This window comes from Tenrec ecaudatus, chromosome 7 (genome assembly GCF_050624435.1).
Source record: "Tenrec ecaudatus isolate mTenEca1 chromosome 7, mTenEca1.hap1, whole genome shotgun sequence".
NCBI classification, from domain to species: domain Eukaryota; kingdom Metazoa; phylum Chordata; class Mammalia; order Afrosoricida; family Tenrecidae; genus Tenrec; species Tenrec ecaudatus.
This window is the reverse complement of record NC_134536.1, coordinates 84,013,308-84,030,937: the sequence shown is the minus strand read 5'-3', so window position 1 is coordinate 84,030,937 and position 17,630 is coordinate 84,013,308. Positions and strand designations below refer to the sequence as shown.

Sequence of the window (17,630 nt, the reverse complement as noted above, 5' to 3'; positions counted from 1 at the left end):
GGGAACTAAATGCTGGAAAATCAGCACAGTGCACTGAAAAATACGCTAGCTCGCTACCCCAATGGAGCTCTGAATGTGTGCTTCATCTCAAACAGCTCCCACAAATAGTTGCTCTTGCCTAAAGTGGGCACCTCGGGAGTCAGGCCCAGGGCAGAGCTGAGTCAGCATTCAGAGCAGCAGCCCTGCAGGCCTGAGGTCATGGAGAACACTGTCCAGCCAACTGCCGAGTTGGGTCCTTCAAAGCCATTCGCATTTCCCGTTGAGAGTTGCAACACGGCAATCTGGCAAAATATTCTCTTCCTGAAATTGATTAGAATGCGACCAAAGGTTATCTGCTTTTATTTGTTACTGGAAACTAATATTTCTAATTAGGACCTCTAATGGAGTTTATTCTAAATCAAGTTCCTCTGCAGTAAGGGAACCTGCCTATCATAGGTATAGTTTCTTTCAATCTCCCTCAAAAGCATAGGAGGGAAAGTTCTGTGCATTCTGAGAAGGCAGGACTGGGAATACAGGCAAACTCTCTGAACAGGGCCATGGGACTCACATCCCATGTCTACTTCTTCTTGGCCTCCGCTCGTCCTCACTTTCCCCAATACCCCAAATGGAGGCTTAGATCTGAGACATGCTATTATTTGAAAGTGAGTCGTGTGAAACACAACGGAGCTCATGGGTTGTGTTCACTGAGAAATTATTTGCCAATCATACCTTTCGAAAAAATTCAACAAAGCGGATGACTTTTCAGGCTGTGTCTGCGTTTGTGAGAGCTGAGAGGGCTCGCACCTCCAATGAAGAAGGGGCCGGGATGCTGGACCATTTGCAGACTGAGAGCGCTGGCTGGAGCCCAGCTCCTACTTTCCAATCTCAGCTCTGCCCCTCCATACCTGGGTGACATGTGTGTGTCAGTCTCCTTCTCTGCATAAGACGGGGGCATTGATCACATTCTCCAGCTCACGGATGGTCGTGAGAACTGACTGAGGTAATACAATAACACACATGGGAAGCCCTCAACAGATTGGCATAGAGGCAATTTGTTTCAAAGAGATACTGTCGACTCTTAAACTGTGCTAAGAATGTCCAAACTAGAGACCCTTGGCCTGTGGAGGCGGGACATCCTGCTGCTCATGGGGTGAGGGTGAGGCCTCAGTCACAAGCTGGAGTCACGTTTTCAATGAAAAATCCTTGCCTAGCTAGGTCCCCCACACATCAACCTATTGGGAGGAAATGACTCTGTGGCTTCAGGCCATCCAAATATTGTTAACATGACCGTAAATATACTCAAAATAAGGTTGCTAGCTTATAGTCTTTCCAAGTATAAAAGTGAACAATTAGTGATTCTGTTTCGTGTTTGTTTTCAGGTTCTAGCGACCTAAGAGAAGACTTTGTGGCATGGTGCTTAGAGCACTCGGCTGCTAACCAAAAGGCTAACGCCTCACCTGTAGGAGAAACACATGGCAGCCTGCTCCCTAAAGACTGGCAGCCTTGGGAACCCTACGGCATCTCCTCTGTCCTGTAGGGTCACCATGAGTTGGAATGGACTAGCAGCAGTGGGTTTGTTTTGTTTTAAACATGCAAGTAAATAAATTCATTCTTAACTCTGTAAACAGAGGGGGGAAAATAAACTCACTGCAATCAAGTTAATTCTGACTCATAGGGATACTACATAAGAGAGAACCGTTCCACTGGGTTCCCAAGGCTATACGTCTTTACAGAAGCAAACAGCCTTATCTGTCTCCCATACAGCACATGGCAAGTTCAAAGCACCGACCTTCTGGTTAGCAGCTAAGTGTCTCCCCCACCACCCCCTGACTCCTGGACTCTGTATTCAGGAACAGCTTGCTATTTGCCCAAATGGCTGCAACGGTTTTATCAGGCCCAAGATAGTAACAATTGATAGCATTATAAGCCTGGGGAAATACCAAACCCCAATTTCTAACGGGTCCTAATTACCCCTTACTCTGTCCATCAGGGAAATTTTTCTTCTTTAAAAAAATATCCTGAGAAAGTTAAATCACACCCCACCCCCACCCCCCATTAAATACTCTGGTGCATAGAATACTTTTCCTCCATTGTCCAAAAAACCAAACTCACTACCTTCAAGCGGATTCAAACTCATAGCAACCCTACAGAACGGGACAGCACTGCTCCTGTGGGTTTCCAAGACTAACGCTTTCCAGGAGCAAAAAAGCCTCGTCTTTCACCCATGGGATAGCTGGTGGCTTTCAACTGCTGACCTTGGGGTTAGCAGCCCAACACGGAGCTCCTTCCACAGAACTAGTCATGGGTAACCTGCTACTCTCTGTTACTGTCTGATTAACGCCCTCTTTCTTCCAAGACTGGCTGCTTTACGAGGAAGGGAATAAAAATTGGGTTTGTGCCCCACTAGTACAGTGGTGACTCAGAGATACTCACTGTAAGTTTATTTAATAAATGAATGAGGCATCTGCCTCTAATTTTAAAAAAAAATTTAATGAAGGCCTTTCAGGTCATCTGGCTGATGCTGTGCTACCTATAAGCTTCTGTTGTTCATCCAGACCCACAAGCATCCATGAGAAGCAAAGGAAAACTGCCAACAATCCATGGAGTCTTGCTTTCTGCAGGTGCCCTGAGTCACTTCTGACTCCCGGCAGTTCCATGCCTGACCCCAGGAGTGGAGGGCAGAGGTGTGCTCCGGGGCTGCAATGGCTGCTTTCTTTGAAGGAGATCACCAGGGCCTTTTCCTCAGGCCCCTCGGAGAAGACTCAAACTTCTAACCTTGTGGTGCGCTGTGCACCAACCAGGGACTCCCTGGATACTGCGCTCCCAGGGATATTGCTGACCCGCCAACCAATGACCTTCTTCTCCTACTTGTCCACTTTTTCAACTTTACAGACTTGGGCCCAGCCTCCCATGGGGGAGAAGCGTGCTCAGTACTGAGGACTCCCCAGCGCATCTGCAGGGTGGGGAGCACACGGAAGGGCAGTGGATGACTCAAGAGGTGGCAGGCTTCGAATCTGCCCACACGTCAGCTAGGTGTTTAGGAATGACTGAGGAGAATAGCAAACAGGAAAGGAAAGCCCAGGCTAGGAGAAGATTTAAGTGCTTTGGAAAGGGGAAGATGTGAGCTGACTCAAGGGCAGGCAGGCGGGAGCCAGCAACCACACACGTGCGAGCCTGCTCTCTCTCGGGGCGTCAGTGGCGTGCCCCACAACCTTCAGGAGAAGAACAGAAAGGTCACGGAGGGAAATGACACATCTCAGAACCAAAAGCACAATTTATTGTCAGGTGAAGGAACAAGAGAGAAATCAGCCAGGGGAGCATGCTGGGGAAATGGTGATTGTGAAGTCACGGGGGAAGACTGAGATGCATTTGGGCTGTAATTCCAATGAGCAGAATGAACGAGTACATGAAACGCTTTCAGAATGGTGAGATGTATTGTTTTCGGGGAGGAAAAAAAATTTTTTTCCCCCTCTAAAACAGCTCAAGGTGAAACAAAGGCAAGATTCCCGCCTGATTTTTGGAGTAGTGCCACTGGTAGGATAAGGTTCAACTTTACAAACGTCTTCTGTAGAAAGGAAATGGCAGTTTAAAAGGACGAGACTTTCATCTTCCCAGTCGCTGAGAGGCATGCTGATGCTGGTAGTAAGATGAAGTTTCAGTTTCACCTAGACTGGCACTTGAAATCAACAAAAAAGGGAAAAAAAAAGGGAGGTGGGGATGGGCGTGTGAGGAAAAGGTTCAGTCGACATACAGAGCACGACTTTACTTGTATTTTCTATTAAATCTCATCCCAGACCAAAAAAACAACAGAGAAAAAAGATGTGAGTAGTATTATGGGCAATCTCGCTAAATGTATAAAATGTTGCAATTCACGGCAGATTTCAGTTTGCACTTGAACAGTTTATTCAAGTTGAAACAAGCAAGCAAGCAAACAAAACCCCCAAACCCACTGCCATCAAGTCGATTCCAACTCACAGCGACCCTTGAAGCAGAGTGGCCTACTCCCTGGGGGCTCTGAGGCTTCACAACCTCAGGAGAGCAGAACGCTTCATCATTTCCCCACAGACTAGCTGGTTGGCTTGAACTGCTGACCTTGCAGTTACGGGACAGGGGTTTGGCTGCCACTGGCAATACAGAAACCCTTCCTCTCGGCCCCAAGACCTTGGCGCTACTCTCCCTGATGAGGCTCCAGCTCAGCCAAGGCCTCCTTATGGTCATTACTAATGAAATTCCCAGGTTTTGTAACTAGCCAGGGCTTTGGAATGGCTAGTGCCTCTGAAACCTTCAATGTAACCTTTTCAACACCCAGGCTGAGGAAGGAGAGGACCAGGGCACTTGCTGTCTGAAACACCCAACTGCCCAAAGCCCAGGGAGCTTCGAAAGGCTCATGGACATTCTCCATTATCTTAGCACTCCATTTTCCACGGACTTTTTGAAGGCCCTGGTGTGTCCCATTGTGCTTGCTCTTTGTTCCATATATGTGAAGATTGGGTTCCCTGTATGTCTACCTCACACCCCGTTTGGGTTTGGATTATTTATACAGGATGGGGGAATAACCTTTATACATTAAAAAAAATACACAGGTTGCGTTCAGATAAGGGGAGTTCCAACATAAAACCAAAACCTTTCTCTTCTGCAGAATGGGTACCATACCTGTTTCACAGAACTGGTTTGGGAAATCACTGAGATATGCACAGATAAAGCACTGTCCTGGCAGAGGGTGCACCTTCAATAAAGGAAGGTTATGATTTTCATGAGTGATCAATCTCAAATGAAAATTCCCAGAGAGGTCCTCCCTCAGGCACTAAACAGCCAAGTTATGCCATCTGGTCAGTAACGACTAAACAGGCACTGATAGCAATGGGCAACCTTTTCCCCTGCAGAAGGTTTGGGGTTTTTTGTGCTCATGGCATTATTAGTTTTATCTTGCACGTTGGAGTCACTGTTTAGATAGTAGCTTCTAATCCCTGAGTGGGATGTGGGTGGGTTCAGAGTTTTATTTGTCTCGCATCTTTCGATTTTCTTGTGAACTGTCATTGTTTCCTTAGTGGACACTTACAAATCATTTACTATGGTCCCAGACTTTGTGGAAAACAGTTGAACACAGAGCCATTAAACACCGAGACGTTTCAGACCCGCCAACAGTGCGAGACAGGCTGCCTGCAAGGGCGGCTCCAGCTCCCACCCGTCCTTTAAATATATGCCTACAACCACAGGCTGGTCTTTCAGAACTGGGGTCCACATGAAAACACAGCTTCTCAAGCTTCCTTTGGAAAACTCAGATGATGCAGTGAGAGAAATCCAACATTCTCACCAATTTGCCCAGCAACCACCAACAACAGAGTAGCGGTAGCTGCAACTCCAGGATATTAGCTTCTTCACCAGCGCTGGCCACATAATTTGGGGGTCAAGTACAAAATGAAATGGAGCTGCCCCTTGCTCAAGGATGCTGAAGAAGTTTAAGACCATAGCAGAAGAGCAGTAAGCCCAGAGTAGGGTACTGGGCAGGAGGGAAGGAGAGAAGCCCTGAGCAACGCACTGGCCACACACGGCCTCTGCCAAACAGGAAAGTATCTGTTTGTCTGAATATCCTGTCATCCGTTTGACAATCGGTACTCACAACAAGCCCCCAACATTCCCCTTGAAACATAAGGATCAAAAAGTTGGGCAGTGGAGTCCGGCCCAGCTAAGCTAGCTAGAGCCACTAGGATTCCTCTCCTTGTGAAGGTTGGACCCAGACCAGACACTGAGCCCAGCACGTTAATCCAAGTAAAATTAAACTGCTCCCACAATACGGATTGGCCGGAGCCCTTTTGTTGGCATCATGAGAGCCTCGCTCACAAATCCGGAGGGCAAGCTCCGAAGCGCTAATGAATAACTAAGCTCCAGGGGCAGGGGCCATGCAGACAGTGGGCCCAGAAGTGAAGGGCTGGCCTGGGAGAGAAGTGAACGTGAATCTGACCATCTGGCTTTCTGCGTCTCACTTTGATCACAAAATGAATTGCAACAAATTGAAAAGCGCATGGCTTGAGCTAATTGTCTCATCTGTAATCAGAACCTACTTTTAAGCCATTATTATTGCCCTCTATCAGGTGAAAACTGTTTCCCATCATCACTGCAAAGTGCATTTTCCCAAGAACTGTAATGGATCATTAAATTCCATATCTGAATAACAATAGTTTGCACTTATTCAGTGCCTTTCATCCAGGGATTTCAAGGCAGTTTGCAAATAATTAAACCCCTCACACAGCAGCCAGAGGGGAAGGATGAGAAGAGGATTGCCTGAAGACACGGAGGCAAAGGGCACAAGTCAAGAGAAAGAGCACAAATGAGTTCTCCCAAGGCACTGGTGGTACTGAAACCTGAATTTGGGTACTGATTCCCTTTCTGCCACACTGTTCTTCTCTATGCAGGTTCTGAGCTGCAGCGTGAAATGGGCTGAATAGTAACTAACAGGGGTGTGCATGATTTGTCTGTAAATTAAGATACGCATATACGCAGAGAAGGCATTTTCCCACATAGTCCTGGCATGTCCTATTTAAGTCCTCATTTCAACCCACCTGCAAAAATAGGCAGCTATCAGAAGAGTTAACTCAACACACTTGTGGTTACCAAATGACAAAGCTGACACTGACACCACCACCACCACCACCTCCACCACCACCCCAAAAAGAGAGAGAAAGATAACTGCTTTGAACAAATGTGGCATATCCTAACAAAAGTACTTCATCCTATGGCTGTTTCCTTATCTGGGACCCCCAGTGGAATAGGAGTCAGGTTTCAAGAACAGCAAGTAGGAAGGCAGTGGGCAGTCGGTGCATTTAGAAGTCAGAACCTTGGCAGGGAAAACATTTCAGCCACTCAGAGTTGCATGGTGAAATTATAAACTCCTGAAACACTGAATTTATAATGGAAACGCTGACAGACCTTTCACTGGAGCAGTCTGAATGCAACACTGTAATTTAGCAATCTCTCTCGCAGACTAAAGACTAATTCTAACAGGATGTCATTTTGACTTACGTTTATTATTACCTGCAAGAATGAAAAATGCCGTGACTCCCGAGAAGCCCGCGAACCGGGGTGGGGCGATCATACGTTTTAAGAAAGGCGCCTGCTGCCTCACCGAAAGAGCCTTCTCCACCAAAGGGGAGGCGGGCTTTCATGCTCAGCCTCCTTCATGTCAGCCAGAGCCTTCGCAGCTCGACATGCCTTTGCTGCACGCTACATTTTAATGATCCGAGGGAACCGTTATCAGAGTTAACGTCTCCAATTTTGCTCTAAACAGGCAAAAGCAACATATCTCATTATGCATCCTCTTCTCCAAGGTTCCTACTAGACAGAAAGGGATTTTTATCTAATTACCCTTTTTAGTTAAATACACTCAACAGATGAAATTTACACAGAAGAGTCAGAGAATGCAGCACTGGAACACCAAGGGTAAAGTGGAAGAACCCAGAGTCTCGACAACCGCCGTGCCAACCGCGGGCTCCGTCAGAGGAGCGGGCGCCCTGGTCTCCCCCCGCACCCCCACCTCCATCCCCAGTTTCTCCGCAGCCAAGATGACCGAGCGAGGGAGTGGGAGGCGGTGGAGCATCTCTCCCCCAGGCAGAGACGAAACACCCCCCAACACCCCACCCCACCCCGCAGCGGCCGGCCATAAGGAAACTTCCCCAAGTAGTCAAACTCGCCTAAAGCAAGGTGCTCTGGACACCCCGCGAACTCACGACCCCCGAAGTCAGGGACACGCGACCACACACACACACACACACACACACACACACACACACACACACGGCACTGTCCACTTCCTCCCCACGGTTTCTTCAATCGTTGGTGTGAGTTCGCCGTGGTGCTCGCTGGGCACCTGGGGCATTCCGTGAGCGCCACCCGCCGCCCTTTCCACGGGCGCCGGAGCCCACCGCGGACCCACTGAGCGCCTGGGCTGGGGACGACCAGGACAGCCCGGCACAAACTCCTCTCCGGGCTGGGGCTGCGGAGCATTCCAGACTGGAGTGTGGGGAGCGAGAAGGGGGTGTGTGTGCGTATTGTGTTGCTCTCCGGTGTTCGGCCCGGGAGGAAGGAAGCTTCCTATCGCAGAAGCGACAAGCCCCGGCACCTCCTCTCCTCGGGGCGCATTATGACAGCCCCAACATTGGCTGGTCGGGATTCTAAACCGCGAGTAGCCGGGGGTTGAAACCGCTGGGGACACCCAGCCTGCCTCTTCTCCGGACCTTCAACTTGGGCTTCTATTTCCCCGGCTAGCTCCCGCGGTCTCCGCCACCCGGCTGCGACTGACAGCTGACCGCCGGGGTGCAGCGGCCTGGGTCCCCGCGGGGGTGGCGGGGGCGCAGACGCGGCCACCGCGCGCCCGGAGGAGGCCGCCGGCCTGGCGCGGGACAAGCGGGCTGCGTGCCGGGGCGCCCGGGCCTCGCCGGTCCCGGCGCCGGGCCGCGGTCTGACAGCTGCTCCGGGCCGCGCGGCCGCGCGCCTCCGAGCGCCCGCCCTCCCCACGCCCGACTTATTACCCTGCGCGCCTCCTCCCCGGCGCTTCCCGAGCACCGTCGACGCCAGCAACATACAATGCCGCCTCCGGTCGCCGCGGCGCGTCCGCGGGCTCGGCGCCCACCCGGGTCGCGTTCCTCGAAAATGCCCGACAAGCCAGCCGGGCGCTGGGCGGCAGCGGCGCGCCGACCGCCCCGGGTCCCTGCCCGCGCCGCGGCCCCCGCCGCCCCGCGCCCCGCGCCGCCGGGCCCCAGGCCCGGGCCGGGCACTCACCTCTCGGGAGAACTTTGCGTCCTTTTCCGCCTGCGCTTCCCCGCGTCTTCCTGGGCCAGCAGCCCCCGCCGGGCAGCGGCGCGGTGGGCGTTGGGGGTGGGGGGGTCACCGAAGGCTGGCGGAGGGGACGCGCATCACATGGCAGCTCGCACCCAGCCCCCCGGAACGTGCCGGGAAGGGGGAGGGGCAGGGGCGAGGGGAGCCGGAGTCGGCGAGCGCGGGGCGCGGCGGCGGCGGCGGCAGGCGGGGGCAGGCGGGCGGGTGGCGAGGGCGGCGGCGGCGGCGCTCGCGTCGGAGCGGCGGCGACCACAGCCCGGGCGTGCACAGGCGGCGGCGGCGGGTCGGCGCTGTTTGCTCCGCGCCGCGCGGCTCGCGCTCTCCCCGGAACGCCCACACTCTCAATCGCTACATTGTTGACATTCGGCGCTGACGTCACCCGCTCCCCATTCACAATAACTTTACGGGAGCCGGGCAGCGCACCTCCCCGGCCGCTGGGGCGCCGTACGCCCGGCGACTAGCGTAAGCCGCTCCGCGAATGGCGCTCCGGGGGCGGGGGCGGGGGCGGGGGCGCGCGCTCCCTCCGCCGGCTCGCGGGAGGGGGCGCGCCTCGCGCCTCTCGCCGCCGCCGCTCTCCGCTTTGTGAGGAGGCCGCGCGGCCCGGAGAGCCCCCTCCCCCGCGCCGAGGGCCCGCGCCGCCCTGCCCGAGCGGGCTTGGCCTGCGGCTCGCCGAGCTGTGAGAGAGCGGAGCCCGGGAGCTTGTGAGGCGCGGGAGTCGGCAGGGCTGGGCTTCGAACCCACGGCACGACGTGCACCGAGAATTTGGCGTGCCTGGGTGGACCAGCGTGTTCCAGTAGGGGGCCGAGAAGATGCTTCAGGAGACCCCGGAAAGTTGACCTCCTGGGTCGGAAAGAGGCAGGGAAGAGGTGTCAGCTCAGACCCAAGCTGCCAAGAGCAATATTGACGTTTACATTTATGTCACAGGTCGTCGGCCTGCCCCACACCCCCTGAGCCTGTAAGGCCCCCGTGCCATGGGTCTGGAAGGGACATGATAGACTGGGAAATAGAAATGGCAAACTCATCTCCCCAGCATCAGCCGCTAAGAGTAGTCCAGCCTGCTGCCCCTGCTTCTCTCTGGGGGCAGCTGCCAGGGTGTTGCTGCTGCCCGCTGCGGCCATCCCGTGGCTGCCCTGTCAGAAGAAACCGTGGTGGTGGTGGTGGTTACGATTTTAAAGAGAGTAATTAGGACTTGGGCTGAAAGTACATTTGCAATAAAAGAAGGTTGTGTTAGTGTAGTGCTGGTGCCTGCAACTTTACCACCCTGCCAAGGCCAGGAAATGCTGCCACGTTTCCCTAAGCGCCTATAACTTGGCCCTCCTGCGCGCAGGCGGTATTCCATATTATTACATGTGGTGCTGATTTTTAATGAATATTATAAAACTTTGGCCGGCTGTACTGAGAGAAGGGTCATAAATCCCCCCTGTAAAACGGGCACGGACATATGCTGAGGAAGCAGTGAAGTGTCACCCTGGGAGTCTTATCATAGCAACCTTGTTTGAGGGCAGAGTTTTAAAGGGCCTCCTTCTGAGTGTCTTGTGTGGAAAAGCAATAGACGGCCAAAAGCAAGCTAAAGGGCTGAGCTAATTTTTCTAATAGCACCGCAGGACCATGACGTATCAGCCTGGCACAGGACTAGGAGTTGTTTTCTGCTGATCCCTTGGGATTTTCAGTGAGAGAAAAGGGGCTCAAAAAACCAGGAGTGGTCCAGGTCTGGTTCCCCTTTCACATAGCACATTGCTTCTGAGGTCCCGGCCTGCCTTCCCTCACAAGGACGGAGGACTGACCCCCGGCCTGCCCTGGCCCAACCATCACTTGTGAGCGTAAACATTCTTTTGTTTCCAGATGCCTCATTCTTCTAAGTATATGAGTGTTGGTGAGATAACTTTATGGATGTTCATAGAAACAATCAGTGATTGTCTCACCAGTGCTAGACGTGAGCTTATCTATCACCAAACCCAACTCATTGCCATCGAGTCAATACTGAGTCAAAGCGACCCTAGAAGTCAGAGAGGAACTGTCCCTGTGGTCTTCCAGGGAGACCGTGGCTACGTGAGTAGAACGCCTCATCTTTCTGCCGAGGAGTAGCTGGTGGTTTCAAGTTGCTGACTTTGCAGTTAGCAACCCAACACACAACCACTATGCCACCAGGGCTCCTTGAGCATATCTATAAAGGCCGGGTAAAGGCATTTCTTTTCAAGCAAGCGGTGACCAAGTTGGACATCTCAGCATGGAAGGGCAGAGGGGGGCTGCATGCTGACTTGGCCACATCGTCGAAACCCAAACCCATTACTGCTGATTCTAACATCACAACCTCACGTGTTACAGAATTAAGCAGTTCATTGGGTTTTCTTGGCTGTAATTATTATAGAAGCAAACTGCCAGGCTCCTCTTCTGCCGTGCTGCTGGGCGGGCCCACAGAGAACATGGACCAGACAGGTGCGAACAGATCTGCTGAGGCTCAGAGACCCTTCCAGTTAGGCAGCTTGCCTAAAGATTCAGCAAGAGCTCTTGAGTTTCAAAATCTTCAGTATGGGGATGGGCAACAAAAAACTGAAACCAAACGCACTGCCATGGGGTTGATTCAGACAGAGTAGAACTGCCCCTGTGAGTTTCCAAGACTCTACAGGAGTAGGAAGACTCTTGTTTCTCCTGCAGAGCTTCAGAATGCTAAGTCCCAATTAGAGTAACCCCTAGACCACCAAGGGTCCTTTGGACAAGGAAAAGAAGCAACCCTAATGTAAATGTAGGGACCATGGTGGTTCAAAGGCTAGACTCCAACCTGCTAACATGAAGGTCAGCAGTTCGAACTATTCTGCAGAGAAAGACTCGGCAAGCGTTATTTCCAGTCATTCAGTGCTGTCGAGTGGGTTCTCTGACTCACAGCGACCCTGTGGGTCAGAATAGAACTGCGCCTTTGGGTTTCCAAGACTGTAATTCTTTAAGAGAGTAGTCAGCCTCATCTTGCTCTCAAGGAATGTCTGATGATTTTGAACGGCTAACCTTGTGGTTAAGTAAACCAAGACATAACCCACCACTCCATTCAGCCTCAGAAACCTTGTGGGGCACCGTCCTAGCCCACTGACTCACTGATGTTGGGTTGTTTACAACTCATAGCCATCCGTTGGGTTGCTATGAGACAGAATCAGCTTTCTGGCATACACAACAGCAACATAAATGTGGAAGGTGGCATTATCTGGTCAGTCAAGGAGGTCGACCTCTAAGGTTACATCTAGTTCTGAGCGCATTTACCTCTATAGCTGTGAATGAGCTACCTTTGCCTTTGTGGAGCTCCAAGTCTCATAAGGAATTATTGTATTTGTTTTTTAAATAGCTAAAACAAACACAAACCCACACTGCCTTTGAACTGATTCCAACTAATGGCAGCCCTATAGAACAAGTAGAACTGCCCCTATGGGGTTCCCAAGGCTGTAAATTGTTACATAAACAGGCTACCACTCTTTCATACATGAAGTGGCTGGTGAATTCGAGCCACTGACTTTGTGGTTAATAGCCCAACACGAAACCCACTGCCCCAGGGGAAGTCTTAAACATATTCACAATTCTATGACATGAGGTAAATGAGTCAAATGGCTAGAACTCATGTTTGACTAGTACTGTCTTTGAGACAGACTGTGGATGGCCTTAGCACCCTCATTGTGAATGCTCTGTGAGCTTGGCCAGTCCGTGCATTTGTGATCTTGCTTCAAGCATCGCAGGCGTTTACAATGTGAAACAGATGCAGGGCCTTCCTGTGCATATTCAGGGCAGTAACTTGAGGAAAGGGCAGGGATTCCCTCTGCCTGGAAGAGCCGACCTTTGCTGCTACCTTTTGTCTCTTCTACGTAATTACTGTGTTTTGACCCAGAATATGGGCTTCGTCTGTGATGCATCTCTAAGCAGGATATGACTTCCAGGGACAACCACTTGGTACCATGGCATTGAATTTATACACCTTATTTCCTTGTTTTAGGAAAACAAAAATATCCAGGAAATTTGAAAAGGAAAGGAAACCTAGATTTAAAAAAGAAGCAGTTTTCAGGCCTGATTTTTATACTACTCGATACACTGTCCGGGGTTGGGTGGCATTGAGAAGATGTGACTGCTGATCCGAGGCAGACTCATAGGCAGAATATTCAATGCGGTGCCTTGCATATGGTGTAGTCGAGCGAAGCCCCCCTCCACGGACGTCCGACAAGGACACTGGAACGGGGTACTTGGTGCAGGCGGGCGTGAGGAGCCAACTCACTAGAGGAAGTTCTACCGGAAGGAATGGAGTTCTGTCCATTGGGACAAATGATGACTGACATTTATTATTTCAAAACCCGGTGCTTCAAGTGTTTTGATGCTTGTCTAAACCATTAAACCTCTGCTCAGCAATCCCCAGGTGATTCCGTAAAGAACTGATGTGATTGGACAAAACACTGAGTAGTGATTTGTCGAGCAATTGCCGGGCCACCTGTGAAGTGGCCGGCACCATTCTACGAGCTGGGGTGTGACGGCGAACAGCAAAAACTGCTGCACTTAGGGAAGTGTCACTCCAGTGATGAAACTGGGGTTGGCAGCGATATCATGAGTCAGAAATATACATAATTTCAGGGCATACGTTAAAATTAAAGGAGCCCTGGTGGTGTAGGGGGTTAAGTGTTGGGCCAAAAGGTGTACAGTTCAAAACCACTGACCACTCCAAGGGAGAAAGATGAGGCAGTCTGCTTACATAAAGAACGACAGGCTCAAAAACGCGCAGGGCCAGTTCTGTTCTGCCCTAGAGGGTCGCTGTGAGTCTGAGTCAACTGCACAACAGTTGTGATGACACAATATCTAGGGGTAAAGAGTGATGTGAAGGAAGATCAAGTGGTACAAGGAGCTTACAAATGATGGGCTGATATTAGTCTTAGAGGGGTGTGGTCAAGGAGGCTCCCCTGATGTGGGGACACTTGAGCAGGGATGGGAATGAAGAGAAGGGATGAGGTCTCTGGCAGTCTCTTTTCTGAGAGAAGAGTGAGTGGAATGTCCCTGTGGTAGGAGTGGATTGGTAGGCTCCAGAAACAGCTAAGAAGCCCTTGTGGCTGAGGAGGAGCAAGATGGAGAATAGCAGAAGATAACAGTAAATGGAGGAGAAAACGAATAGGGATGCTTGCAGAGAAAGGACACAATCTGGCCTTGTCCCCTAAAGCACGAAGTGGAGAAAAGGGTAGAGTGGTGGGAGCAGGGAGACGAGGTAGGAGGTAAGGAAGAAGCAATGGACTAAAGTAGTCGCTATAAATGGAAAAGTAAAGAAGGCAGGGCTTATTGATGATCCAATCGTAGAATGTGAGAGAAGAAAGAAATGATGAGAAATTTGGAATTTTGGCCTGAGAAGCAAACTAACGAAGATTCCACTGAGTCAGGAAGGCCGACACGAAGCCAGTATGGGGCTGGGTCAGTTGTGGGATTCAGCCAGTTCCCGCCAGTTTGACAGAACAAGTACATAATTTTGGTTGAGTTCGTTGAATTGGTTGTTAAAATGGTACTTGGAATCAGAGTTCTCTCTAAGGTGGGTGGCTGGGCAGTAGCCCAATGTGGAAATCACAAACTTACATTCCTGACTCTTTTTTAACATTCATCTGTGCTACAGCATGTTCCAAGCTCCCGTAGTAATGTTTATTCCATCCATAGATGAAAAAAATAGAACTATGCTTGTAATATTTATTTATTCACATCACAAAACTCGTTATACTTTCGATGAAATACGTTTTTATTCCCTTGCATTTGTTACTTCAGTAAGCCGACATAACTCAAGGATAATACATGCCAAACAACCAGATTAACACACTGTCATGTGTTTCAACTTTGTATTAGGCCCCAAATCCAAGGGGCAATTATGAGGGAATTATGTAATTTCTAAAAGTGTTCAAAATATAGGCAGAACAAGTACTGTAAGTTTAGCAGAAAGGAGTTTTTCAAAGATGAGCATCAGATGCTCAGAGAAGCGAAGTCACCTGTTTCTAAACTATCAAACACAATGACTATTGTCTACTAGTCTGCCTCTAAGGAATGAGATCCTACTCCTACAGTGAGAACAGCCAAAGATGAACCACACAGCGAATGATACTGGAATAAAAGTGGCGAATGTTGCAGGTGAGGACACCAATCAATAAGCTATATGGAAAAGCTTAAATAACAATTTTATTGGGTTTTGTCAGTTATTATTTAATATTTTCGTTAATATTTTAAAACTTGATCTCATAATTTATTTTTGGTGTGCTTCTTTTATTCTTATTCAAGTATTAATTGTATAAAGTAAAAAACTACCTTTTGGTATATATATCCACCAAAACAGAAAAAAGCTCCTCTGGACAGAGATTTCTAGCACACATTTTTCCCACTAGACAAGCAGCAAAAGACTCGCTGAATTAGTGCACCCAGGGCATCTCCTGGCAAGGTTCTCTCTGGTAACAGTGAATTTTTCCCACAAAAGCTTGAACCTCATATATTGTGATGGCTGATTTAAGAGAACAGCATGTGGCTGTGAAATTTTGTTTCCTGCTCAGGAAAAATGCTGCAGAAAGTGTTGTGATGTTGAACACAGCTTAGAAGGACAGTGCTGTGGGAGAACTCAAGTGTATGAGTAGTTTTATGGTTTCAAAAAGGGTGAAATGTCGACTGATGACAAACTTTGTTCTGGACATCCAACAGTTTCCCAAGCTGATGAAAATATTGACTTGTAGTGCATTTGGAGATCATTCCACCAGGTCAGACTGTTAATCACGCTATTTGGAGGTTCTGAAAAGATAGCATAATGGTGTGTGAAAAAAAAGGCCTGATTTATGGCAGAAGTGGGACTGGTTTTGCTGCCATGACAATACACCTGCTCACACAGGCATCTTAGTGCCCTAGTTTTTGGCAAAAAACAGCATGCCTCTCTTGCCCCACACACCTGACTCACCTGACCACACTCCATGCGATAGCTTTCTGTTTCTGTGAATGAAGAGGGACATGAAAGGACAATGATTTGACGAAACGGAAGAGGTGAAGGTAAGAACAAGGGAGGTGCTGTCTGCCATCCAAACAGATGGGTTTGGAAAATGGTTCCAAGAATGGAATCACAGATTTGACAAATATATTAGGTGTAATGAAGAGTACTTTGAAGGTGGTAAGGTTGTTTTGTAAAAACATTTTAATACATAGCAGGGGGGAAAATTCTGGTTATTTTTGGGTACGTGTGTGTGTGTGTGTGTGTGTGTGTGTGTGTGTGTGTTTAAAATGGTCATTAGGGCAGCAAACCGGTTGTTAAATGATTTGAATCCCACCACTGCTGGTGTCAGATCGTTGAGATATGTATTAGACTTACAACTGGAAAAGCTGAGCAGGCAAGTAGATCTGTGAAGGCAGAGTCTAGGAGAGGACCAGGCGAGAGATAGGGTTGGAGAGTGTCGACTGAAGATTTGAGCGAGTGTACTCCTAGGAAGTCAGCAGCATACACGGGGAACTGTGGGAAAGCCGGGATGTTCTGCTGGGAGAGGCAGGCAGAAGCCTCTAAGAAAAGAGGTCGTCAGCTAACATGGGAGTTGGGGGAGAGAGGGAAAAAGGTGGACTAGTACTGAGAGATGTAGCAGAATGCCTGGACAGCACACACAGCATTTGAGAATCACAACTTGGAGTTGCTGGTCGGTGCAAACAGGAAAGCGCTTGGCTGCTAACTGGAGGTTCATGCCCATCCAGCAGCATCTTGGAAGAAAGGCCTGATGATTTACTTCCAAAGAATCACTCAGTGACAACCCTGTAAAACACAGTCCATCTTATGTGCATAGAGTGCCATGATCTTCAAGGAACTTAAAAAAAAATCTAGCTAGATAGTCAAAACGAATCCAGATGAAATAATAAATGCGATCATTACAGATTTCATTACTTTATTAATTATTTGTATTTACAGCTCATAATTCATAATTTTAAAATGATTTTTTCTGCAAATTACATTTATTGACATTTTAGTACTAAAAAATTAAGACAGTATATGATGTTTTAAAAAATTTATAATAGCAAAACAAACCAGAAGAATCTAAATACCATAGAGGATTGGTTAAATAATTATGGTTGACACATACAATTAAAATGATGCTCCAAATAAGTAGAGTGGTATGTTAATGTCTTTTAGTAGATCTTCAAAGCAATTTTCAGGAGTATTTTCCGTGTGATCCCATTGCCTGAAAAATTGCATGTGCATCCATAGACAAAGCCTGGGAGGATATATTCACGATTTTAAAAGTGCCCTCTTAAGATGAAGAGCTCATGACTGGTTTTTTCTTTTTGCTTCACTATATTTTTAAAGATATTCTATAATATAAATGTATTACTTCAACAATAAAGAAAGCCAATAAAAGTCATAAAATTCAAGATGTGTGTAATTAAATTCTAATAAGCACTTAAGTGTTATAGGTGTTAAGAGGAGAAAGCATTTACGAGAGCTGGATCAGCTGGCCCAAGTTTCACTGCGATGGTAGAATGGGGTCAACTCTCAAGGCTGAGAAGGACTCAAAGAGGAGAAAACACGACAGAACATTGAACATAAAAGGGTCTAGAAGATTGAAGCGCCCAAGGATTGTGCAAGAGTGGGACATCATGATGTCACGGAGAGTAGACCAGAAGGCTGGAGATTTGGGAGACTGAGCCTTCTTATGGTGGCTAGCAAAGAGCAGTATCACCATGGGGAAGGCCATGGTGAGATGACTCATTTTTTTCATAAAATAACATCTTAGGATCTCCTTCCTTTCCCATCACATGGGCAAAGATCTTGCCTGCCTCCCCTCCCATCCCCCATATTGGTCAAATACATAGACTGT

General features: G+C 49.0%; 1 protein-coding gene across 1 annotated transcript in view; it reads right to left on the bottom strand.

Moving 5' to 3' along the window:
- Positions 1 to 8,989, bottom strand: part of BACH2 (BACH transcriptional regulator 2) — a 436,126-nt gene extending 427,137 nt beyond the window's left edge. The window contains exon 1 of the mRNA XM_075554764.1: positions 8,755 to 8,989. The gene's annotated coding sequence lies outside the window, so the exon portion shown is untranslated. The remainder of the gene's footprint in view (positions 1 to 8,754) is intronic.
- Between the last annotated feature and the right edge of the window lie 8,641 nt (positions 8,990 to 17,630).